The sequence below is a fragment of the Lissotriton vulgaris genome, chromosome 11, assembly GCF_964263255.1.
Source record: "Lissotriton vulgaris chromosome 11, aLisVul1.2, whole genome shotgun sequence".
Lineage (NCBI taxonomy): Eukaryota > Metazoa > Chordata > Amphibia > Caudata > Salamandridae > Lissotriton > Lissotriton vulgaris.
Genome location: NC_141699.1, coordinates 495,804,190 through 495,824,545, shown reverse-complemented (window position 1 = coordinate 495,824,545; position 20,356 = coordinate 495,804,190). Strand labels below are relative to the sequence as shown.

Sequence of the window (20,356 nt, the reverse complement as noted above, 5' to 3'; positions counted from 1 at the left end):
GGCCGTGATATAATCTGAATCACTACAGTAAAATAATAAATAAATCCACCGCACAAATCACCCCCAAAGGGGTATCTCGGCGCTGGGGGCCATTGGGAAAATTAAACAAACTATTGCCCAGAGTCGCATGGTGCTGGGCAGACCCCAGCGTCCAGAGCCCGGGATCGAACCATGATCCCCAGCGTCAGTCCCTTGGTCGCTGCACCACACCTCTTCCACGTCCTAAAGGAATACACTTTTTTAAATTTTGAAGAGATTTTATCATATTTTTACATTATGTTTGTTGCAAGATATATTTGCCGAACACTTCAGGGCTTAGCTTGTGCTTGGCTTGGCTCTGTCTTGGTTCATTCTATTTATTTGCCTGTGCACCCTCCACTATTTCAAACTAAAGCTTAATACACGCGGTCATAAATTACTTGACCACATGTTTTGAAAACTCTCGCATCAAGACTTGAGTTGGCTGGGAGTACTACATGCCCAGGAGGAATGGGCAAGGGCATAGCTTCAGGAAGGTTGTTTAAGATGTGATACTCTACAAATGCATTTTTGGCAATTGGATCTGAGGGCCCTGAGCCGGGTCTCCAATATCTCTGTCAGTTTTTTTGTATTTCTTATTTCACTAAGAGGTTTTAATTTGTTCATTTTTTGGATTCAGATCTTAAATATATACAGTGACCGTTTTCTTTTTTTTTTAAAGTAGTAATACTTCTTGAATGGGTGCAATGTTGCAATTTTGGAATTTTGGGATGCACAGATATTTTCAGTTGTAGGCTTGGAAAATGTTGCCAGTCTCAAAATTCAAGGCATACTTCTGGCAATCAAATATCCAAAAGGTGATTTAGTGACTGCTCCCAAATAGTCTAACCACTGGCAATCATTCGGAGTTGAATCCCAACCCACTGTTTGTTGCCCACTGCGCCACTCTAGAAACAGGCCCACCTAATGCAAATCAGTACTGATCTGTTCCTCATGAAAACAGTCCATTCAGAACCTTGGTCATTCTTCCCTCCAATGCTGCAGCCCACAGCTATTTAGTTGGGACATTTGGGATTCAGAGATTCAGCCCCCCCTGAATCTCAATGATAACGCAACACCCCTGAGATTAATTAAAGCCTTCCACACATTGCTTTTTGTGGTGTCTAGATTTGTAGGAGTAGCGTGCAGTAATCAGTTTCATCAAGCGAGGAGGCAATGCAACAGTAGCATGCAACTTGATCCATGCCCAAAGTTTAGAGGCCAACTGTATAGCAGAGTTAAACAAAAGGTTGGACCTTAAGGAAAGGTAGATACAGTCAGAAATATCTCCGAAAATAAAAAGAAAACTGGCACCAAAAAGGAGCGTTGTTTGATTCAGGCTTTTTGGTAGCTGTGATCAGTAAACAACCCTAAAGTGGTACAATGGGGATCTAGTGAAAGGAAATAACACCCCCATGCAGCACAATTGGATGTGCCTACAAGACCCTTACCATCCCTCTCCAGTCCTGGCAATCACAGACATCCACATCATTCCCAATTACTATTTTACCGTTAAGTTGCATCCAGTGACAAAAGCTCCTGAACAGCACACCCTGCAAGTGGTCAGATGACTCTCCCCATCTCCTTCACGGCTTGTTAATCAAAGATCTCCAGGGCCGTTCTGGCACTTGTAATTATTTTTAAAAAACTGTGTTAAAAATGCTACAGCTGAATCTGTGGAGTAAAGTCACTGAACCTAGTCATCAGGCCAGCCAACCACTAGTATAAAGGACCTTACCATTTCTCCTCCAATAACATTTTTTTTATACAAGCCTGGTCTATCCACATATCATTTGAAGCACCCACGAAATAGAGTCACCTCACCTCACCCTATCGACTCAATATTGAATTGTACCAAATATCTTTAAGCATTGCTACTGTGCTGCTCTGTGGAAACTGGAATCCACCATTTGCGTGTGTCCACTGCCTCAATGTAAAAACTGAACAAATATGAGCATTACTGCCTCCTTGTGTCTTTGTAGTAAGAGCAAAACATTTCGCAACAGTCATTTTTGTTATTGTTTTCTTAGTTTATGAAACTGTAATAGCTAATAAATTTACAAGTAAAGCATTGCCGCAGCTATTACTAAACCTCATGAAGACTTACAGGTAGGAGTAGAAAACAATTGGTATTACCACCTATCACATAATTCAATTATGTTCACAACAACATTTTCCGAATCCGAATCCGAAGTGCCAACGTCTTTTCAAAAGGAAAACCAGGAAGAGAGCAATAATAATACATTTTCACTTTAGAGACTGGATGGAGATATTGATCCCTGCCACTTTTTGGAAAAGAGGGCACATTTACTTGAAACTGAAAAGCTACTACTCCAACAGCAAAAATTGAATTTTTCATCATTAAGGGCCATATGTATGAAGGTAGCAATTAGCGATTCTGTAATAGCGATTTTTAAGAAATCGCTATTTCAGAATCGCTAATTGCCATGTATCAAGAAAATCGCAATTTTTTAGCAAATTCGCAATTAAGGAATACTTTCCCATTCATTTCTATGGGCCAGGAGGCCCATAGGAATGAATGGGAAATTTGCGATTCGCAATTTGCTAATCGCAAATTGAGAATATTTTCAAGGGTGCAGGGGTGTCCAAAGGACACCCTGTTGCACCCCTGAAATATGCATGGGTGCACATGTGGCGCAAATACATGCCCTAAGGGCATGTATGTTTGTCACATGGCACTTTGCAAAATGCAAAACTATGCATTTTTCAAGGAATTTGCAACTTACCACCAACTAGAAGTTGGTGGTAATTTGCGATTCCTTATGGCCAATTTGAGCATTTTTTTTGGCTTCTTACATTGCATTTAAGGAATCGCAAAATTTGCGATTCCTTAAATGCAATCGCAAAATAGGGAATCGCTAATTTTGCGATTCCTTATTTTGCAAGCAGATTTCCTTGACACATACCATTAGTCCAAATTGCATTCGCAAACGCTGACATTCTGCGAATTTCGGCGTTTGCGTTGTCAATTTGGCTTGATACATATAGCCCTTAATTTCTACTGAGAGAAATAGGAGATGTATTATTTAAGTGGCCATTCTTAAGTTACAGCAAAGTAGAGGATGGTGTCCTATGTGTACATAGTGCACTGTTAATCCACGTGACACTGAAAATCTGATCAGCAAGGGATCTAATAATTGGCATGAAATTGGAAAATGTATTGCTGATCACTGTGGCAAAATGCACGACTTTTACCCGGACCACGCTTCCGCTGGGGTGTTGCGGAACGGGTTTTCATATGGTTTCCGCATCCCAGTGGGGGAGTTTCAGGGTTTGGCGAAATGTAAAAACCAAATATCAGTCTTGCAGCACACGACCGTGGTACAGGACAAGATTGGGAAAGAGGTGGCTCGAGGTCGAGTCGCCGGTCCGTTTAATGTGCCACCGGTTGCTAACTTTGTTTGTTCCCCTTTAGGGGTGGTCCCCAAGAAGGACCCGGGTGAGTTTCGGCTGATACATAATTTATCAGCCCCACGTGGTCTTTCCGTAAACGATGCGATAGACCCGGCAGTGTGTTCAGTACGGTATGCATCTTTCGATGAGGCCGTGGCCATTTTGAATCGCCTAGGGCCCGGTGCGCTGATGGCGAAATCTGATATCGAGTCAGCGTTCCGGTTGCTCCCGGTACATCCAGACGATCAGCGTCTTCTTGGTTTCACGTTTCAGGGACACTATTACATGGATAGATGTATGCCAATGGGGTGCTCTATATCTTGTTCCTATTTCGAGCAGTTCAGTTGTTTCCTGCAATGGGTCTTCACAAGGAAGACGGGGTTCCATCAGGTTATGCATTATCTCGATGATTTTTTGTTTCTAGGGGCAGCCGGGGACCCGGAATGTGGTGAGGCTTTGAATGAATTTTGTGTCTTGATGAACCATTTTGGTGTGCCATTGGCACCCGGTAAGACGGTGGGTCCTTCGACTTGCCTCGAGTTTCTGGGGATCAAGCTCGACTCGGAGGAGGGTTGTTTTCGTTTACCAAGAGAAAAAGTGCTTAGGTTCAGGGCATCCCTGGAGACGTGTATTAGTCAGTCTAAGGTTAAGTTGCAGCAATTACAACAATTGGTGGGACAGCTGAATTTTGCCCTGAGAGTAATACTGATGGCCCGCCCCTTTTCCCGCGATCGCTCAGGCCATGGTCGGCCTGAAGGAGGGTCACCATCGCACGAGGCTCTCGGCCGAGGTTCGCCAGGACATGCGCATTTGGTTGGCATTTCTGGCGGATTTCAATGGTAGAGTTGTCTGGAACAAACCGGCGGTGTCTTCCGAGGAGCTGGGGCTGTGGACAGATTCGGCAGGGAGCATTGGTTTTGGTGCCATCTTTGGCACGCAATGGTCAGCTCAAAAATGGCCGTCATGGTGGCATGTTGATGGGTTGACGAGTAACATTGCTTTTCTTGAACTGTTCCCCATTCTGGTGGCCCTGAAAACTTGGCCTGAGGGGTTTAGAGATCACTCTGTGGTATTCTGGTCTGATAACATGACCGTGGTTGAGTGTATCAATAGCCAGGCGGCGAGATGCAAATGGATCCTGAGGCTGCTGAAAGAAATTGTCTTGTTGTGTATGCAATTGAATGTCCTATTTAAGGTAAGACATGTGCCGGGGGTGTTGAACCAAGCGGCTGATGCGCTCTCTCGTTTCCGTATGCAGGCCTTCTGGGGTTTTCTGCCCACAGCGGACCCGGTGGCGGCACCCTTTCCCGAAGCTCTCTGGTCTCTCAGTGCCCCGAACTACGAAACCTCGTGGGAGAGAGTTTAGCACCCAGGACAAGGAAGGCATATGAAGGGGCGTTCTGTTCCTATTTGGCCTTTTTGGGGACTGCTGGAGGGGAGTTTTGGGGCCAGGAGGAGTGGGTAGTAAATTTCCTGCTGTCTTTACATCAGGCAGGCAAATCTGTGGCTACTGCCCAGAGGCATCGGGCAGCCATTTCCTTTATGGCTAGGGCTTATGGGATCCAGGACCCGACAGCGTCTTTCGTGGTACAAAAAGCGCTACGTGGGTGGCAACGCCTTGAGGGTCGCAGAGTAGATGAAAGGCGCCCGATAGGTCTGGATAGGTTGGCCCTGTTATTATCTGTACTCCCGTCAACATGTTCATCCCAGTATGAAACAGTGTTATTCCGAGCCGCTTTTGCGCTGGCATTCCATGGGGCTATGCGGGTAAGCGAACTAGTGGCGAGGAACAAGCGGGATGTGACGGGGGGACTGTGCCGAGAGCACGTTCAGGTCAGAGGGGAGACAATGTCCATCTCGTTTGTCAGGTCCAAGACCGACCAGGGTGCGATGGGGGACAGCATAATCATACAAAGGTTTCCCGGGTCCTCCATGTGCCCGGTAAGTTGCGTGGAGGAATATTTAGCGCAAAGGGTGGCATCATGGGGGGGACATTGTTGCGACACGCTGACACCACCCCACTGACGAGGTTTCAGTTTCAGCGGGTGCTTGCGATGTCAATCTCCGCTGCGGGCTTGAACCCCGGCGAGTTTGGGACCCATTCCTTTCGGATAGGGGCTGCTACAGAGGCTACAGCCAGGGGTCTGAATGTCGAACAAGTTAAACGTGTGGGGCATTGGTCCTCGAACTGTTATAAAAGGTATGTGCGGTTGCACATGTTGTGAAGCTGTAATGATGTACTCACGCTTCTTGTTTTTCTTTGGTTTTCAGTTGCGCAAGCCTACGAGGCGGGGCGGACTGTGCAGTCGACCCAACACCGGGTCAGCGGTCAGACATCACCGGCTGTGAAAAAGGAGGTGTGGGTCGTGGGCCACTCATACGTGAGGCGGGCCGCGGACGTATTCAAAGCAGGTGACATGATTCACGTGGCTGGGGAATACGGGTACAGTGTGTCCTTCTACGGAAAGGGCGGGCTCTGTATTGACCAGTTTCAAGCATTTTTTGAGGGTTTGTTAGGGCGGACGAGGTCACCGCCGGCTATAGTCATAGTACATCTTGGGGGCAATGATTTGGTGTCCACTGGTAGACGACTACTTCTTGAGGCAATGCTGTCCACTGTAAGTTGGTTAGCGAGAAGAGTTCCAGGGTGCACAATCGCATGGTCCCATATGATACCGCGAAAAGTGTGGCGGGGGGCTCTTTCAGTTTCTGCTCTGAATCATTCAGTAAGGAAGATTAATAATAAAGTGAGTCGATTGTTCCGTTCAAGTACACTGCATTCTATTTCGCATGGTTGTATTAAAGGGGACAGTATGTATTTGGGTGATGGTGTTCATTTGTCCCGGGTGGGGAACGAGTTACTCATAGGAGACCTGATAGCTTGGCTGGGGACTTTAAGACATGACCTTTAGGTAGGAGTGTGGGGGGTCCGGATAGCCGGTCAACTATCCGGCCTGTGGCGGTAAGGTCATGATCGGTGAGCACTAATTGGTAGATCCCTATGAGTGGGCGTCACCCATTACGGATGGGAGCGCTCGAGGGAGGTGGCCATTGGCCCCTCAACGGGTAGGCGGTCCCTTCTAAGGATTGGACGCCGAAAGGAAAGGAAAGGCGGTCAAGGCCCCTTCCTGGGTAGGAGGGGCTACAGCCCCCTCCTGGGGAATTTCCCGGGGCCAGGATATCTGCGACGGCAGATGTGGTAAGTTGTGTGGGGTGTGGGAGGGGGTCTACGCTACCTTCTAGATACCTCACACGAGTCCTCGAACGACCTTTAAGTGGCGTCGAGTTTATTGGGGCCCCCGTCAAGTCAAGGGAAATTGGTAGTTGCACTTGAGGTACACCTCTGTGCGGTCGCCCCTCACAAGTGAGGGGGATAGATATTTCGGGTTTAGGGATCTTGACACCGGTTACGACCTTGCCGTTGGCCCTTAAACGTTAGGATGTACAATTTCAAAATTTCAAGTTAATGTTTTGTAGGATGTTAGTTCGGCTAGGAGAACCTTTGTATTAGAGAATATGTAAAGGTCAGCCAAAACATCGCAATGTGGTAATGAAATTGTACATAATATGAAACTGTTATTTTAATGTTTTAATTTTGTTTCATATTTTAATAAATACGGCCGGGAGGGTCACTCCCTCCCGTCTTCCAAAAGTTCAGAACTGTTTCCGGTTTCCCATCCTTGGGGAGTGTGTTGAGAGGGGGTGGCGGGTATCGCGGCCATATGGAAAGGGGCGACCATTCGGTCCCCCCGAACGTATGGCCGAGTACCACGAGCCCCCCGGGAAGCCATTTTAGGGCGGGAGGCGAGCCTCGGCTGGTATGCCCGAAGCGGCGTAGCCGGGGCGCGCTGTTTCCCGCCCTCGAGTGGGCTGGCCTAGACACTGACGCGGCTGGCCACGCCCAAAAGGCAGGCAGGGGCGGGTTTACGCCCGCCCTGAAGACGGATAAAAGGAGCAACAAGCCAAGAACGCATCCTCTTGTTCCTGTGCTCTGAAGCTGCACCCCCTCGCTGCACGTGAGCTCGAGACGGAACGAAGAGCCAATTTTGAACCCACCCACCAGCCCCTGAGGACAGCCAGTTGTTTTGAATAAAGTTTTGATGTGGTAATTCTATTTTTTGCAGGTTGTGGTGATTGTCGTGTTAATTTTTAGTATGCAATAAAGAATGGTCAGCTACAATATGTTTTCAAATGAAGGAATTCTGCACTAAGTATGGATCAGTAATCATACGTGAAATGATTTATGGTTGTTTTGTAATTGAGTAATTAGTTAAATTGTCGTATTTATTTTTTTGGTCGGGCGGTAAGGTCATGATCGGTGAGCACTAATTGGTAGATCCCTATGAGTGGGCGTCACCCATTACGGATGGGAGCGCTCGAGGGAGGTGGCCATTGGCCCCTCAACGGGTAGGCGGTCCCTTCTAAGGATGGGACGCCGAAAGGAAAGGAAAGGCGGTCAAGGCCCCTTCCTGGGTAGGAGGGGCTACAGCCCCCTCCTGGGGAATTTCCCGGGGCCAGGATATCTGCGACGGCAGATGTGGTAAGTTGTGTGGGGTGTGGGAGGGGGTCTACGCTACCTTCTAGATACCTCACACGAGTCCTCGAACGACCTTTAAGTGGCGTCGAGTTTATTGGGGCCCCCGTCAAGTCAAGGGAAATTGGTAGTTGCACTTGAGGTACACCTCTGTGCGGTCGCCCCTCACAAGTGAGGGGGATAGATATTTCGGGTTTAGGGATCTTGACACCGGTTACGACCTTGCCGTTGGCCCTTAAACGTTAGGATGTACAATTTCAAAATTTCAAGTTAATGTTTTGTAGGATGTTAGTTCGGCTAGGAGAACCTTTGTATTAGAGAATATGTTAAGGTCAGCCAAAACATCGCAATGTGGTAATGAAATTGTACATAATATGAAACTGTTATTTTAATGTTTTAATTTTGTTTCATATTTTAATAAATACGGCCGGGAGGGTCACTCCCTCCCGTCTTCCAAAAGTTCAGAACTGTTTCCGGTTTCCCATCCTTGGGGAGTGTGTTGAGAGGGGGTGGCGGGTATCGCGGCCATATGATCCCTGCCACTTTTTGGAAAAGAGGGCACATTTACTTGAAACTGAAAAGCTACTACTCCAACAGCAAAAATTGAATTTTTCATCATTAAGGGCCATATGTATGAAGGTAGCAATTAGCGATTCTGTAATAGCGATTTTTAAGAAATCGCTATTTCAGAATCGCTAATTGCCATGTATCAAGAAAATCGCAATTTTTTAGCAAATTCGCAATTAAGGAATACTTTCCCATTCATTTCTATGGGCCAGGAGGCCCATAGGAATGAATGGGAAATTTGCGATTCGCAATTTGCTAATCGCAAATTGAGAATATTTTCAAGGGTGCAGGGGTGTCCAAAGGACACCTGTGGTTCTGAAAATTCCGGACCCTGCCATAATGGTGTACCAAGGCCTAAACACTCGTGCAGAAAATATCATCATACCACGACGAATTTGGTATCAATAGACCGGTAATGATCAGGACATTATGCCTGTGTATTTTCATCACGATACAATGATGCATGCAGGAGTTATTGGCAAATTCATTCTGAGCCCACAGGCTCTAGGTTGTGAACAAGCGTCCATTTTAGTTGTTGCCCTTTACATAGGCATATACATGAGCCAATGATTCTTAAAGGACACGTATTCCTTAGCTTGAGTTCTTCCTGACTCCCATTTGACCTGAACAGGCTGAATCTGCCTACGTGATGTTGGCCTCACCAAACCAGTCCATGCCCTCTAGTCAATCTATATTAAAGATCTGAGCAACTTGTTGTGTACATTGGCCTGAGCAAGATTAGAAGGCCGAATACAGTAGCCATGCCTGTTTATGACCCACAAGCATCCCTTATCCTACATTTCTATCTTCCACACCTGGCTCTGTTTCTCTGCTCCTGGGCTTTTACAATGGGGAGGTGACTGTTTATATGATGGGGAGGAAACCAGATCTATTGTGAGCTTATCCGGCCTGCACAGAAAAATATGTGAAGTTTGACATATGTTCATGATGGAAGATGGGTTGGTCAGTTTGGGCAAGTAGAATGGAATTCATAATTATAGCCTGCTTTGTTATGGTACCATGGGAGCGACCTACAATGATGTGTTTCACAGCAAGAATGTGAGCCTAGGGGCAAACTTTTTGTATAAAAGGCCTGTCTGAGAAAGCTCAGGCAGGCTCCCTCTTTCAATTGTAAAACTACGGTTGGACGACGAAGCCTCATAATTAATTATAATAAAGATGTCTTTTAATTTTACAGATTGGCTGTCAATTCCTATGCTGCTTTATTATGCAAACTGCTGGATAGATCCCTGGTGGGGAGAGTGAGTCATTTTTCACTTTTCTTCAGTTGGCGCCCAACGTGGGGCCTTATCATGGAGTGGTTATCTGCAGGAGTGTTTTGTCAAAGGATGGAAAGACTACTGGAGGCAGGACAGAATTCTACCAAAAAGAGGTACTCTGGGCACAGGGTTTTCTGGGGGATTATCTGTCTCTGTGGCACAGTACGTTTTTTTGATTTTTCTGACTTAAAACTCTCCTAAAGATGTCACTCCTGACTAAGGAACCCATTTTTTTTTTTTGCTGTAAGTATTTTTTAACAGACTGTTAGTGCAGTGGGGAATTGACAGTTACAATTTGAATAAATATTTGTGTATATGCAAATTGCAATTTGTATAGGCAGTTGAAGAGATATTTTCTCCATCTGTTTTAGTTGAAGAATAAAAATGGGTCGCTCCCAGTCCTTTTTTGGTTCTGAGTCCTTGGTTATTTATTGGTCGCAGAAATGTGACGCAGTCCTTAGTTATTTATTGGTCGCAGAAATGTGACGCTTTGGTTTGGGTACCGGTACATTTTGGTTCAGTTGGTAGGCCTTTTGGTTGCTGTGGTTCAGATTATCGTTGGATAATCTTCCTCAGTATTGGTTCCTTGGTTTTATTTGAACACTGCAGTATTCAAAAACCGTGGGTCACGTACATTTGCGTGTATATCGTTGGAGATAGCCCCATGAAGTTTGAAACCCGACTAGTGAGCGCAGATGCCTGGTCGCGGTATTTTGTTTGGTATTAGTATTGACTAGGTTGCAACAAAGGATTCCCGGTTGGAGGATTCGCGTCTGATACCTCCAGTTGGAACTCCAATTTATGAGCTCTCTTTAAAGGTCTGTGAGGCTGTCTCTTTTGCAGCCTTCTGGAAATCTGTTGAAGAATTTAAAAAAAATAGGAACTAAAACGTTTTTGTTGTAAATATGGTTTACAACTAGTTTTGGCAGGTTATTTTTGAACACAGTCTTTAGGCTGTTAAATGTCTATGTTGTTTGAAGGTTTTCTTGTACATTGCGACGGCGCTATGTACAAGAACGGCGCTATGTACAAGAAATGGTTAGAGTGCGCTGTTTTGTGTGTCCTGAGTGTTTGACCCCCCTTCTGTTTTGTGTCTGGAATGAGCTCAATGTATGTATGTGTATGGGTCACGTTCAATAGATGTAAATAAGGCTCCAAAGAAAACAAAATTGAAAAAACGAAATTACATGTTTCTGCAAAAATAAATTAATGTGCAGCATTTTCACTTAAATGCACGGTGTTAGATGTTCGCAGCCAAGTCTTTTCAGCTGTAGTATATCTAATAAGAATGTTCTTTCAGTTCTTTCAGCTAGCACCTCTCTAGTTAAACACGGGTGGTGGAATTTTGCAAACAGTCCTTTTTAAATAAATGTGGCGCAATCATCTCACGCATTCCCAGTTAGGCAGCTGCGCCTAGGCTTGTGTGTTAATATGTATCTAATTAATAGGCAAGGGATGTAGTGAGCGTTTTATAAGTAGAACAGTCACAAATAGCAATAATTAGGCTTCATTAGAATTTTTTTTTATTAATTATGAAAAATAATTATTAAAAACAAGTGCTACAAAAATCGTTTTTTAATATTTGTGAAGCTTAACACTCATGCTATGACCCCCTAGCATTAAAATGTTTGATTTAAGTTATGTTGTACCACGAAAATGACCAAACACTTCTGTGCGCAATTTCCCTTACCCCAGGCGCAAACAAGCTCATTTCTATAAGGTATAACTTAGTATTTTCAAAAGCATTTCTCGTAAATTGGATAGTAGACATTCTAGTAATACCCATTAACCAATAAAATTTTAGAATATTTATTTCTTAGTATCCAGAATACTAAAGTCGATTTTCAGATAAATAGACTGTTTTAAATGGTTTCAGGGCCCCTTTTTAAAGTGTCTCTTTAGTAAATACATACATTTAGATCTTAATATATATATGTTTGCAGGTTGTGCCTTCTTAGGATTCAGCGAGGCAATGTGTCATAGAAATTATTTTAAATATAGTGAAATATTGCAGGTTATGTGGAAATGGTTAAAACCTACTGGCCTTGTCAGCTTCAGTTACCAGGAGCAGGGGACTGGCAGAACCTGTATAACGTGTTTCCAGCAGTAGCGGCCGGCCGAGATGTTATCTTGTAAGGCTGTCTTGTTGACATTTGTGACCTTTTAATTAGGGCCTTGCCTGTGGAATGCAGCATGACATGGTTAAGCATGCATCAGCTGCCTCTTTGTATTTAAATACCTGCCCATGCCACGGTCCTGACCTGAGGTCACTTGAATAGCCTGACTTGTTTAAAAGTGTCTTCTTAAAGTGTTACAAATTTGACATTAGCTGGGATGGGGTTTTTGTTTTTTTGAACTAAAATGAGCAGAGGATGCAGGGCCATGTACAGCAATGATGATTGCATTTTAGCCAAAGAATAAATAATAGCTCCAGCATGTTCCCACAAAACGCTTGTTGTTCTGTAAATTATGTCATCAGCACATTTATCTCAAATTAGAAATACGGCAGGGTTGACACAGCATTGCATCCCACTAATAATAATAAAAGGAACACCACACGTGGTTTGCATAGCTCCCAGTTGCTTTCAAAATGCTGCACACAAGCGCTTTATATGAGATGTAGTTGATTGTATATGATTTAAATCTGTAACCTTCATTCATTGCAGGCTGGCTTGTTCTCATTTGCCGCATTCACATTACATCTGCGTTAAAAGCGCACATCTGAGATAATAAACAAATAGGAAAGGTATTCCTCATGCAAAATTGTAGCACCTGCACTTCATGTCTTACAAATTAAGCACTGTGTAAAATGAAGGAACATGATTTAAAAAGGGCAAATGCAAAAGTGATTTCTTTGAGAAAACAAATATCAAACATTCTGCTACATGATCTGTAGAACTGGTATATGTGTGTCTCCATGCTAGGAACTCATTTTTTTTAGTTAAGTTTATTTGACAAAAAGAAAAACGAAGTGTTACATTGAGTTTTAGATAGGCAATAAGTAGAAGCCCTTCCCCAAAATTCTGCAACTTAAAGGCCTTAGGCCTGAGTGAGAATGCGCGTTTTTGCAAGGTACATGGAAAATAGGTTACAGGTAAGTAATGAAAAGTTTTTGTATGTCACGTTGTGCCATGTTTTGTAGTCTGATAAAAAGGGTTAAAATTGATGTTGTATTATAAGAAATGTGTGTGTTGTGTATCTTTTCTGCTTCTTCCTACAGATAATTCATGGATTAATTCACAAGACACGTGAGTTGGCTGGTTGAAGAGAAATGTTTTTTTTGCGTAATTTCTTTAAGAAAAAATGTGTGTGTTTATGTTTCATTTGTACATTTGGTCCATTGAAACGCGTTATTTGATACAGCAACATTATAGTTGACTGCAGAGTATCAATTACCTGATGCCCTGCTGTCAAAAGAAGGGCATGTGCCATGGTATTATGCATGACCGTTTATTCATATATGCTGTTTGTTTGTCTGGGCTGTTTTTCCTTGTGCTTGATATACAGCAGGTATATCTTATGGCTTGAGATGGCTTGATATGTGTATTTATTTTTTTAATGTTTTTTGTGTATGTTCTGTTCTATGGTGCTACTTTGAATTACAAGTTCCCGTTTTTGTTGTGAAAGAACACATATGACGATATGCATTGTTTCACAATAATTTGGATGAATTTGTATTAAGATAAATTTTCACAGATATGGATCTCATACTGTGAGCAGTAAGGCAGCAGTTTTTCCAGTGCACGCCTAAATTTGGCTGTAATAATTTTTTTAAGAAAACTAAAATGATATACTGGATCATAGATTGCCATCCGTTGTTAGTCACTTAACTGCCTTTTTCCTTAAGGACAGGCAGCTCTGCATTTATGTATCCTTGATTGGGCCTAAGGATGGAATTATAGATCCGTGACTAAAGGTGGCCTAATTTTGATATCGCATTTTTTTTGATCGCATTTTTTGATTCCTGAATAAGCCTATGGATTCATTTTTTTTCGCTGAAGAGACAACTGAACATTAGTTAGAATTATCGTGTAGGGTATAGATTGTCAGCGGTAGAGTTAGAATTCTGTAACATTGGTCTTTCCATGTATCCCCGTGCTCTTGGTGCTGTGTCACATGCCTTAGGCCACCCAAGCAAACTCTTGTCCTTCCTATAGATTTTTCTTTTTGCTTTTTCCCTGACCAATGTTGCATCATGTTGAGTTATTGAAGATTTTAGTTGTGTCCTACTTCCATTTTTCCCTTCTCCATCTTCCTGTCACCAGTCAGCCCATTTATTATTATGGGTGTATTGTTCATGTTCCACATACATTCCCTTTTGATTGATGAGACTAATTTTCAAGAATTTACTTTAGGCCCACTTCAAATGTCTTTTTCAGACTGACTGTCAGGATAGTGATAGCCTGGTTAAATGACCCAATACAAGTTTTCCATCTCAATAGGAGATTTTCCATCTCAATAGGAGATATCTCAAGTTTACATTCTTTTTTAGTACGACATATTTTTAATGTCTATTTTTTAATTTTTCAGTTCCCTTCTGTTTCTGCTGTTTCAATTTTTTAATAAGATGTGTTCTAATCATGCAGATACCAGGACTCTCTAGTTCTTGTCCTTTTGTCTGCACAGTTGATCATTAGCCTTTGTATTACATAGCGCATTTGATGCACATTGTTTAAAGAAGGGACTTCTTCATGTCCTTGATAATGTGTATTATGTCATTGCTCTATTTGAGATGCTCTAGATAAGGAGTTTAGGAATACCTAGGCTTCATCATTAAGGAGAATATGTGTTTACCCCATTAAATAATGTACCCCATTAGACAATGCCACTGTGTGAGGGCATCCATTTTGGTTCCCATGTTGTATTGCCACTCCTTTGCAGTATTCAGGCCACTTGCTTAACTGTTTTTATATCTGACTTGAAGGAAACTAACAATTGTGTTACACTTGCCACATCACTAGGGTCCTGCTGGATTTTCCAGAGTCAAAGGAAGAGTGATTCCCTGCAGACCTGTGATCAACACTAAACCCACTCCCCATCAGTAAACATGGCAGACGACTACAGACTTCTTGGCCCTGCAATTCCTGACAGCAATCAGCAGCGTGGGCAGCGGTCATCAGCATGGACAGCGGTCATCAGCGTGCCTCCAGTGGTACCTCCTAAGCAAGCCATTTGTTTCATCAGAAGGCGTTGTGAAAAGAAAAGAAAAAAGGAGCTGATTTTCTGTTTTGCCTCAGAAGTTCAATGCAAAGATGCGGAGGATCCCTGCTTTTGATGGCAGGACTGTCATCCACTTTGTGCAATTTGTTCAAACTGTCATGTGCTTGAACCTCTGACAGCGCGCGGTCCCCTGACCCCCTTGGCCTGAGTTTTTGGCCTTTCCCCACACACACCTATTTTCCCTTTGCTCCAGCAGAAAGGCAGTGCACCTGAGAATCCAAGTTTGGAAAAGGCACTACATTCCGGTGCCCATGAGAAGAGCAGCTTGATCGTCCTCTGACACTAATTGATGAGTGTTGGAGTCTGAAAGGAGTTACTGATCTTGAGAGGTTGATTCTCAGTGATGCTTGTTTCTGCACAAGATGTTTTGTGCCCTTGATCAATGAAGAGCACATTTCCTGAGGTGTCACAGAGAAGAGACACTGGTGCATTGTTTTAAGACATTGAGACTTTCGAGTGAGCTGTGAGTGTTTGCCCGGAGGGCACTCGTACTAAACAGTATTGTCTTCTCATGAAAAAGCCTGAATTGAAGAGGCCCAACGCGAAGAAGACACTGGAAGCGGATTTGATGGACAATAGAAGCCTGCAATGAGAGGCTTTGGCGGACTCTGGGTATTTTCTGTGAGCTTGCATAGAATTGGAGTTTGGAAACTAATTTTTGCTGCTTTGCTGGCATTTGTTTTAAAGTACTATTCTGTTTAGTAAAAGCAGAATGAAGTCTCTCTGTGGAAGTGTATCCCTTTTTCATCTGAGAGCATTGATCAGGAACGCCACTGTTTCACTTGAACATATAATAGATTACTGAAATGCATAGGAAGCTATATAAAATGTTATTAAATTCTAGGATTTGCTTTTTGTTTAGGATTGTGCAAGTATTTTGCATTTGACTTTTGTTTTTCTTTTTCTCTTGCTTTTTCTGAAATTGTATTATGGTTTTTTTTGTTAAATTTTTGATTGGTTACCATTTGCCAGTTGCAGGGTCACGTAGGAGTACCAACGGTTCAGTTTGTGACCTGAGTAGTGGCAGTAGGCCTGCAGGACTTGCAGTGTCCCTATGACCTGCTAATAATCACAGCTGAAGTACTCTATCAAGATCGCGTGAGCGACATTAGAAAATGGAGATTGTATTGAGGAATGACGATAAAAAGCAAGAGATGAAAAACCAAAATTATAGAATATTGTTCTCTAAGAGTGGTATAGCTCTATCTATTTTAATACTTTTATGTATTTTATTGGCTACTATATTTTGGTTTGTTTCTTCTACACAATTGACATCTGCACCAACTTCCCAACATACTCTTTCTTTCTTCACTGTTTCTTCACATGACTTTCATGTTTTACCTGAACATACATTGGTTAGGCCAGAGTTTACTGATAGACCCTTCTGTACAGCTTCTACATCAACACTAGAACACCACTAATTGTTGGGTGGGTGATCTTATACCACATACTACAGATAGAGGTGTTCACTATTTGGTCCTGCCATATATGGCCTTTGTACCACTACGTGTGTAAGAAGACTTGTCCCGAGAGAGTTGCTAAGTCGTAAGATAATACTACAGCAACCCCTTGATGATCTGATAAGTATAGACCTAGATTCAGACTGACATGGGTTTAGGTTATTGCCTATATAAAGGGCAAAAGGAGCGTCTGTGGTTCTGAAAATTCCGGACCCTGCCATAATGGTGTACCAAGGCCTAAACACTCGTGCAGAAAATATCATCATACCACGACGAATTTGGTATCAATAGACCGGTAATGATCAGGACATTATGCCTGTGTATTTTCATCACGATACAATGATGCATGCAGGAGTTATTGGCAAATTCATTCTGAGCCCACAGGCTCTAGGTTGTGAACAAGCGTCCATTTTAGTTGTTGCCCTTTACATAGGCATATACATGAGCCAATGATTCTTAAAGGACACGTATTCCTTAGCTTGAGTTCTTCCTGACTCCCATTTGACCTGAACAGGCTGAATCTGCCTACGTGATGTTGGCCTCACCAAACCAGTCCATGCCCTCTAGTCAATCTATATTAAAGATCTGAGCAACTTGTTGTGTACATTGGCCTGAGCAAGATTAGAAGGCCGAATACAGTAGCCATGCCTGTTTATGACCCACAAGCATCCCTTATCCTACATTTCTATCTTCCACACCTGGCTCTGTTTCTCTGCTCCTGGGCTTTTACAATGGGGAGGTGACTGTTTATATGATGGGGAGGAAACCAGATCTATTGTGAGCTTATCCGGCCTGCACAGAAAAATATGTGAAGTTTGACATATGTTCATGATGGAAGATGGGTTGGTCAGTTTGGGCAAGTAGAATGGAATTCATAATTATAGCCTGCTTTGTTATGGTACCATGGGAGCGACCTACAATGATGTGTTTCACAGCAAGAATGTGAGCCTAGGGGCAAACTTTTTGTATAAAAGGCCTGTCTGAGAAAGCTCAGGCAGGCTCCCTCTTTCAATTGTAAAACTACGGTTGGACGACGAAGCCTCATAATTAATTATAATAAAGATGTCTTTTAATTTTACAGATTGGCTGTCAATTCCTATGCTGCTTTATTATGCAAACTGCTGGATAGATCCCTGGTGGGGAGAGTGAGTCATTTTTCACTTTTCTTCACACCCTGTTGCACCCCTGAAATATGCATGGGTGCACATGTGGCGCAAATACATGCCCTAAGGGCATGTATGTTTGTCACATGGCACTTTGCAAAATGCAAAACTATGCATTTTTCAAGGAATTTGCAACTTACCACCAACTAGAAGTTGGTGGTAATTTGCGATTCCTTATGGCCAATTTGAGCATTTTTTTTGGCTTCTTACATTGCATTTAAGGAATCGCAAAATTTGCGATTCCTTAAATGCAATCGCAAAATAGGGAATCGCTAATTTTGCAATTCCTTATTTTGCAAGCAGATTTCCTTGACACATACCATTAGTCCAAATTGCATTCGCAAACGCTGACATTCTGCGAATTTCGGCGTTTGCGTTGTCAATTTGGCTTGATACATATAGCCCTTAATTTCTACTGAGAGAAATAGGAGATGTATTATTTAAGTGGCCATTCTTAAGTTACAGCAAAGTAGAGGATGGTGTCCTATGTGTACATAGTGCACTGTTAATCCACGTGACACTGAAAATCTGATCAGCAAGGGATCTAATAATTGGCATGAAATTGGAAAATGTATTGCTGATCACTGTGGCAAAATGCACGACTTTGCTGTTATATGTGCAGAGAATATCATTATATCATGCACTACCTCACAACCTTCTGTTAACCATCAACTCTGCAATGCCTGTAAAGTCCAAACAAAACAAAACACTGATGCCTTATTAGCTGTAGTCTGTGTCATTGTACCTTGTGGGAAAGAACATCTTCCTCTCCGAGGACATATGGAAAGGGGCGACCACTCGGTCCCCCCGAACGTATGGTTGGGTGCCCCGATCCTACCGGGAAACCATTTTGGGCGGGGGGCGTGTCTCGGCTGGTATGCCCGAAGCGGCGTAGCCGGGGCGCGCCTTTTCCCGCCCAAGAGGGGTTGTCCTAGACACCTACACCGATGGCCACGCCCAGTAGGCGTACCGGAGGAGGGTACACGCCCTCCCAAAGAAGAATAAGTAGAGCGGGAATCCGAAGAAGCGTCCTCTTGTTCCTGTGCTCTGAAGGTTGCACCCACTCGTTGCTCGTGAGCCCTCGACGGAACAAGGAGCAATTTTGAGAACTTGTAATTCTTGTGTTTCTCTTTCAGCGGCTTTAAGGCGAAGAATCCAGGACCGTGTTGATCAACTCGGAGCGGATAATCGAAACCATGTCTGGCAAGAAGGCAGGAAAGGGTTCCGAGACAGACAAGGTGCTACGCATGTTGGTGAACCGGATAGCGGGCATGGAACGAAAAGTCGGACAAGTCCCAGCGCTTGGTCGAGATTTGGCGGTCGTCAAAAAGCAACTGGCTGCAATGAACAAGCCTGGTAACCCTAAGAAGGTAATAGGCCCGGCCTTGCCGGGAATCGTCCCCGAGGGTAGAGGGAAACGGGTCAAGAGGAGGGCGGTTGCAGGGGAGGTTCCTGTCCCTGAGGTCCCCCCGGTCACACCAGCTAATGACCCGGTACCAATCCCAGACGCGGGTCAACCGATCCCGGTTGTGATTACGCCCGCTAACGATGAGGATATGCCTCCTGAATTGGCCACCCAGTTGGCCGCATGGCTCAATAAGAAGGCAGGGGGTGCTACGGCGCCCGGAGACACGGCCCAAGAGGCCAAGTTACTAATCCAGCAGTTGCGGCAGTCGCGAGATGCCGTGAAGGCGAATCTTCCTCTTGTTTCCCCACAGGTGATACCGGAAGGACCGGCGGCTGGTCGCGAGAAAACGGCGGGAACAACAACCGAACCGGGTAAGCTCGCTTTGCCGCTGGCGGGGGAGGGCTCATTACCCTCAAGGCGGGAGAGGGTTGTACAACATGTCTCGATTGCCACAAAAGAATTGATATGGGCAGACAAGTATGTCAATATGTTTTCGTTATTAACTGACCATCGCGAGATGGAATATGCTAAATCACAGAAAGATTTGTGGCACCCGAGCGTCTGGCGCGCAAAAATGGCGGAGTTTAGGGTGGAGGAGACGATAACAAATTGGGCGAAGGCCTTTGCAATGTTTACTGCGATTATTGGCGAACGTAAGCCCGAGGTATTGACTGAACTGTCTTGTTATCAAACTCGTATAATGGATTTTTATGAAATGTATGAGGGGGACGAATGGAAAGATTATGACATGAAATTCCGTAAAGCGAAAGAGTATGATTCCTCTCTGACATGGGACTGCCTCGACTCAATTTCTTGGCATAAGCAGCTCCTGCCTGGGACGGCAGGGACATCCTCGCCAGGCAGGAGTGGGTCGGGGGTTTCCCGCCAAAGGCCCGAGGTGCCCTTTCGTGCAGGCGCCGGTGGTGATCACCAGCCGAAAACCGGCGGGAATGGTGGTAAGAGGGGGGTCTGTTGGGGCTTCAATCAAGGCAACTGTAACAGACCGCAAGGAACATGTAGGTTCAAGCATGTGTGTGCGGGCTGTGGGAATTCCTCACACCCGGAGAGTTCATGTAGATCCAAAAATAACGGGGGGGGGGAAAGGGAGGCTCCAAGCAGGAGTGAGGCTGATCGTTGTGACCAATTGCCTACACCCGTTGATCTCATGGCTATGACTCCTTGGTTAAACAAATACCCTGATCATGTCTCCGCTGGGGTGTTGAGGATGGGATTCTTATACGGCTTCCACATCCCGGCGGGGGATTTTCGAGGGGAACCTTTTTGTAAAAACC

At 44.1% G+C, this 20,356-nt stretch overlaps 1 long non-coding RNA gene across 1 annotated transcript; it reads left to right on the top strand.

Moving 5' to 3' along the window:
* The first annotated feature begins 11,774 nt into the window (after positions 1-11,774).
* LOC147682153 (uncharacterized) lies at positions 11,775-17,571 on the top strand. Its single transcript, XR_015300923.1, has 2 exons — positions 11,775-12,559; positions 14,775-17,571. It is a non-coding gene; the product is annotated as an uncharacterized LOC147682153 (long non-coding RNA).
* Positions 17,572-20,356: the final 2,785 nt, after the last annotated feature.